Source organism: Meriones unguiculatus, chromosome 16 (assembly GCF_030254825.1).
Source record: "Meriones unguiculatus strain TT.TT164.6M chromosome 16, Bangor_MerUng_6.1, whole genome shotgun sequence".
Taxonomy (NCBI): domain Eukaryota; kingdom Metazoa; phylum Chordata; class Mammalia; order Rodentia; family Muridae; genus Meriones; species Meriones unguiculatus.
This window is the reverse complement of record NC_083363.1, coordinates 174,746-181,635: the sequence shown is the minus strand read 5'-3', so window position 1 is coordinate 181,635 and position 6,890 is coordinate 174,746. Positions and strand designations below refer to the sequence as shown.

General features: G+C 40.3%; 1 pseudogene; it reads right to left on the bottom strand.

The window, feature by feature from the left end:
• Positions 1 to 1,250: 1,250 nt before the first annotated feature.
• Positions 1,251 to 2,228, bottom strand: LOC110562340 (olfactory receptor 10C1-like; annotated as a pseudogene).
• Between the last annotated feature and the right edge of the window lie 4,662 nt (positions 2,229 to 6,890).

Here is a 6,890-nt window from a genome sequence, read left to right as displayed (position 1 = left end):
TAATTAAAGAGCAGGCCAATCAGTTCATGTCAGAGACAGTCCCTGTTCCTATTACAATGGAACCCACTTGGACACTGAACTGCCATGGGCTATATCTGTGCAGGGGATCTAGGCCATCTCCATGAGTGGTCCTTGGCTGGAGTATCACCACTTTGGAAATCAATCTGGAGCTTTTTCAGACAATTAGGAATAGTACTTCCTCAAGATCCAGCTATACCACTCCTAGGCATATATCTAAAAGATGCTTAAGTATACAAAGACATTTGCTCAACCATGTTTTAGCAACTTTATTTGTAATAGCCAGAAGCTGGAAACAGCCCAGATGCCCTCAGCTGAGAAATGGATACAGAAATTGTGGTACATCTACACAAGGTAATATTACTCAGCAATTAAAAACAAAAAACAAAAAACAAAGAAATCATGAAATTTGTAGGCAAATGATGGGAGCCAGAAAAGATCATCCTGAATGAGGTATTCCAGAAGCAGAAAGACACACATGGTATATACTCATGTGTAAGTGGATATTAGACATATAAGATAGGATAAACATACTAAAATATGCACACCTAAAGAAACTAAGTAAAGAGGAGGACCCTGGCTAAGATGCTCAATCCCCATTCAGAAAGGCAAAGAGGACAGACATTGGAGGAGGGAGAAAACAGGGAAAAGGACAGGAGCCTACCACACAAAGGGCCTCTGAAAGGCTCTACCCAGTAGGGTATCAAAGCAGATGCTGAGACTCAGTCAAACTTTGGGCAGAGTGCGGGGAATCTTATGAAAGAAGTGGGAGATAGTAAAACCTGGAGAGGACAGGAGCTCCACAAGGAGAGCAACAGACCCAAAAAGTCTGGACACAGGGGTCTTTGCTGAGGCAAGTCCAATCTTTGTTTCAGGGTATCTCCTCAAACTGCAACAAGAACAACCAGGAACTGCAGGGGGTAGCACCAGCAGCCTTCTTTGTTTTCTCCGGAGTTCTCAGGATTAAACTATCTGAAGCTGGCAAAGAGCCCCTCTCAGAGACTGCAGGAGGCAAATAGTTGGCTGCAATTTGTATCAGCCCCAAATCCCACACCTCGGATTAAAACAAAAACATGTTTACATAACATAAGTGATTTTGAAAGACACCAAAACTTCCACTGCAATGTTATTAAAGGTTCTTATAAGGCAGACAAGAAGAGCACTCATTTTTTGTTTGCTTACTGTGACAGACTATATACCCTTTCCAAAGAGATGGTCTTAAGGGTCCTTGGTTACCTATTCAGTGTCAGAACGTTTCTCAGGCCCAGAGTTCTTCTCAGTGCTGCCTTTACTTCCTTGTTCCGTAAACTATAGATGATGGGGTTCAGCATGGATGTCACCGCTGTATAGAACAGGGCCAAGAGTTTATCCACTCCTGGTGAGTGGCTAGACTTGGGCCTCAAGTAAGTGGCAGATGTTGAGCCATAGAAGAGCGTCACTACAAGTAGGTGGGAGGAACAGGTGGAAAGAGCTTTATGGCGCCCCTCAGGTGAAGGCATCACCAGCACTGCAAACAAAATTCTGACGTAAGAAGAAATGATCAGTAAAAATGGGCTGGATATGCAGAGAACTGCTGCCACAAAGATCGCAGCCTCATTTTGGGATGTATCTCCACAGGCAAGTGCTAGGAGAGGTGGAAGGTCACAGAAGAAGTGGTCTATCTCACAGGGTCCACAGAAGTTCAAGGAGAAAATAAAATTTGTCTGTCCCAACCCTACGATGCATCCCATTCCCCATGAAACTATTGCCAAATGGGCACAAACCCCACGACTCCTCGGGTTGCATAGTGGGGTGGGGAACATATGGCCGTGTGGCGGTCAGAGGCCGCCGACAGGCAGCCCTCAGTTATACCAAAGAGCATGAAGAAAGACATCCGTGTAGCACAGCCCTCCCGAGAGATCCCCCGGGCCTCACTCACAAGGCTCTGCAGCATCTTGGGCATGACAGAGCAGTGTAGCCAATCTCCAGGAGAGACAAGTTGGCCAGGAAGAAGTACATGGGGGTGTGTAGGGCTGGACTGGTGCAGATGGCCAGGGCTATGAGTGCATTGCCTTTCAGTGACACTAAGAACATGAGGAGGAGAGGGTGAACAGCAGGAAGCATTCTCCAGGGACTTCAGAGAACTTGGCAAATGTAAAGCGTTTGACAGAGAAGCTGTTCTCCTGCCACAGAGAACAATTGACACTCATCTCCTGGAAGAAAGAACAAGTCATTAGAAGCATTCTTGTAGATGAGGAAAATTATTCAAGTTCTGACTCTTGTCTCTCTGTCTCTGTCTCTGTCTCTGTCTGTCTGTCTGTCTGTCTGTCTCTCTCTCTCGTGTGTGTGTGTGTGTGTGTGTGTGTGTAATGTATATACATACATGCAATGTCATATGCCAATGTCAGGTATTTTTCTTGGTCAGTCTCCACCTTATTTTTTGAAACAGGGTCTGTTACTTAACCTGGAGATACTTGTTTCTGCTAAACTGAGTCAGGGATGCGCCTGCTTTTGCCTTTCATACCCTTAGTATCGGAATTAGATATATATATGCTGCATCTCCCAGTCCTTCATGGAAAACTCAGTTCTTCACACTACTCACTGAACCATTTCTACAGCACCTCATTTTACTAATTATAGAACCTCAGTTAAATTAGAAATTTGTTAGCTGAAAATTTAAAATTAAAAATTTCAGAAATTATGATCACCATAACGAGATTTTCAAAACAAATTCTTTCCCTATTCACACTACTAGGTGATTTTTCCAATATTACTTAGTTGTCAAGCATTAAATGGCGAAATATTATCGGTGGAAGGTAGCCTATCCTTTACTCCCAAGCATTATTAGATGGCTGAGGCAGAAAGTCACTGAGTTAAATGATAGCCTGGATTACAGAGTGATACTGTGTTAACAAAGAAAAAACAGTAAATTGATGGTCAGTTGTCCCTTGAGGCTCCCTTTAGTCAATTGTCAATGCTAGTATGAAAAAGTCCTTTCAAATTTATTTTGGTTTTGTCATTCCTGTTATCACTTTCCGTCTTTGCCATTTGCGTAGTAAGAACTGAGCCTGACTGTCTTACACTTGCTATTGTTGATATTCAATTCCAATGATTAATTATTATACTTTTCCTTAAATCAGATTTATATCTTAGTCATGGAAAATTAATATCAAATAACCATTCTACAAACTAATCATTGCACAAGTAAAATCTGGGCATGTCTTTGTCACTGAACAGTTAGATGAGTTTGTAAGAAGAGTTTTAAGAACAGCACTATGAGCTGAGTGAGATGAACTCACCTTCTTTTTCTCTTGCTCATTTTCTCACAGGCTGATGCTTCCTTGACTGTTCACCTGGTGAACAGCTCAGTTCCAGCACAGCTCTGTCTCCTCTCGGGCAGTTCCTTCCAACTCCTGTGTCTTTTCTCCTGCTCCAGTTAGTAACAGCCCTCTCGTGTAGATACTCCAGTCTGCATTTGTTCTGATGGCACTTATGGTACTTACCATTCTGGTAATGTTTCCTTGATAAATTCTTTCAGATTATAGTGTCACTGGTAGGCACAGTATGAGATTTTCTTTCTTTACTTTTATTTATTATTACATCTAACTCCTTTACTAATTGGATAAGTCCTCATGTAAAGAAAGGAAGCTTCAGTCTTTAACTTTTCTCAGGCTGCCTGTATATTTTGCCCATTGCTGCACCTGATAGTTTCCAAAGTTCAGTCTGATCCATTTTTAGACTCTCAAGTGGGATATTTTCCTATTAATCTGATAATTATTTTTTTGAAATAGGGTCTTGTAACAAATATGACTTGGAACTCATTATATAGACCAGGTTGGTCTTGAATTCACAGAGATCCACCCACCTCCACCTCTTCTGAGTGTTTGGATTAAAGGCATGTGCCACCATGCCTGTGTCTAATTGTAACTTCTTTTATTAATTAAATTTTTATTTTTTAATATTAGTTACAATTTATTTACTTTGTATCCCAGCTGTAGCTTTCTCCCTCATTTCTTCCCAAACCAATCCTCCCTCATCTCCTCCCTGCCCCTCTCTAAGTCCATTGATAGGGGAGGTCCTCCTCCCCTTCCATCTGACCCTAGCTTATCAGGTCTCAACAGGACTGGTTGCAATGTCCTCTTTTGTGGCCTGGTAAGGCTGCTCCCCCCATGGGGGTTAGGGAGGTCAAAGAGCTAGTCACAGAGTTCATGCTAGAGACAGTCCCTGTTCCGCTTACTAGGGTACCCACTTGGATACTGAGCTGCCATGGGCTACATCGGAGCAGGGGTTCTAGGTTATATCCACGCATGGTCCTTGGTTGGAGAATCAGTCTCAGACAAGCCTCTGTGCCCAGATATATTTGGTCCTTGTGGAGCTCCTGTCCTCTCCAGGTCTTACTAACTCTCTCTTTCATATGATTCCCTGCACTCTGCCCAAAGCTTGGCCATGAGTCTCAGCCTCTGCTTGATTATAACTTCTTAATGAGATATTCCTTAATATTTTGTGGTTGTTTTGAAGTTTATATTTTCATACCCACAGTCTGAAATGCTATCTATCAAATATCTAAATAAGCCAAATTTTCCTGAGAAAATCAGTGTAGAAGACACCATTGGCCTCTTCTGTCCTCCTCTGCCTACTTGGTGCAACCAAATATCATCAGGTCATGCTATGTTATGTGTTCAGATGCTATCAGGGTTTATTCACATAAAAAGGCACACACAATGTTACCAAATAGAACAATGGTTCACATCATTAGGTGGTGATGGTGTATGAATTAAAACCCTAAAAAAGTCCAGGCTGGGCAAAAAAAAAAAAAAAAAAAAAAAAAAAAAAAATCCCATTTGCTCACACTGCCCGCCCTAAAATTTGCTGGCTTACAAAAGGAAATTATGGTAACATATTCTGCAGTAGTTGCGCAGATAAAAATTCATAAAATAATTTAGTTTGTCAAATATTCATTATTTATCAACTACCCAGAAATGACCACATGTGTATATATGCACACAAATGCTGTAGCCAGCTGGCAAAGTCAAATGGTACCGGAGAAGGGAGTAAGGATTAAGAAAAAAGACAGAAAAGAGATAGATTCGGGAGGACTGTCAGTAAATACTGCAGCTCCGATTTTATTTTTCTGAGCCTATTTATACAGTACTCAGATAAGAAATCAAGCCACAGGTCATTCTCAACACACAATGTTAACATAACACAGGAGAAGCAATCGTATCTCAAGAATCCACCTCTTCCTTACTCAGTCCAAGAACAGTCAACTTTTAGCTCCAAGGCTTAGATGCACCTCCGGACAGAGCAGAACATTTTATTTATCTTAATTTCAGCAAATCACATAACCTCTACACTAGAGCAAGGGCAAGCAGGCAAGTCTAGTGAACAGGGAGCCTCTGTAAAATGGTTCCCCGCGTGCAAACAGTCACAACAGGTTCACCCTGGCATATGCAACCTTTCAGGGTTCACACCATACGTAGTATCTGATACTTGTTTCTTATCATTACTTTCGTCTCTGATTCATTGAGTTTTATATTACTCTGACCCTGTGGAGAAAGGAAAAGTGAACAACAACAAGTACACACACATGCGTTAAAATGTCACCAGAATCTTGTATCCTGGAGAAAAATAGTTGTAGGATACTTTTACATGTTCAATTTGATACGCATTGATCTAAACAATAGTTCTGGAACATTAAGGGAGAGAACAAGTCAACTCTGTGAGCAGGAGGCAAAAAGTCTGATTACATGGCCCTTCAATGCACTCAGCTATTAAGAAAATGATTGATATACTGAGCATTTTATTAGGATTCATTTGCACGTAAAGTACTTGTAGACATTTTTCCTTCACTGTAGTTTAAAATCTATATTTTTCATTTAATATTAAAATTCACATGAGGCCAAATGAAAGAAATCAAGACAATAGTTTACTTTTTTTTTTTTTTTTTTTTGAGACAGGGACTAATTTTGTACTTACCATTTTTTTAACTCAAAAGATTTCTTGTGCATCCTGACTTTTTAGTAATAAAAAATCTTTTGTAGAGTCGGTTGCCTCATCTATCAGTTAAAATTTGCAGGTATATGTATGCCTGTTGTATATTCTTACATATACAGGGGACTACAGAGTTTCCTCAGTGCCATATAGAGGCCAAGGGGAAAATGTAGCCACAAAGAGGAATGTCTGACTAGTGCTTAACTGGTGACTTAAAAAAAAATGACCTTTGAAAATAGCCTCATCCCATTTAGACTGGGCAACTCAGTGGAAACATCTGCATTAGTGATGATGTCCAAAAGACTGAGGAAATGGAGGCTGTCCTTGTGGAGGGCAGTAAATACTGGCAACCTAAAGATCTGTGCATACTTAATTGTATTATATGTTTAGTGCCTACAGGACAAAAAAGAAATATACAGCCTGTCATAAGGAATTTCAAATATTTTAAAGTTTAGAGTCAACTAAAAAATGGAGCATCAGAAGGACTGCAAATACTTTAAATTCTATTATCTGACAAGAATCCTCTGTTTAGATATAAAAAATACCAAAACACACAAAATAAATGTAGAGTCCTCAAAAGTAGTGAAATATTTGGAATCAGTAAAATTTTCTCCCCTTGTTATTTGAAATTATATCAAAGAAGCAAAATCTAACTAAATTTTCTATTGATTTTAGGTTTTCATCAGCTGTTGACTTCATCTTCACGATGCTGAGAGCAATGTAGTAGATTTCAGTTTGGGATTCCTAGAAGAAGGTTCTATTTTCATGACCCATGGAAGGAGGAGGATCTCTCATGTACTGCATGTAGTCACATACAGGTCCACATACAGATACCAAGGCTCTTCAGAAAAAAGGAAGCAGCAGAATAGGCTGATAAGCTTCTGTCTCTAATCTCATATACT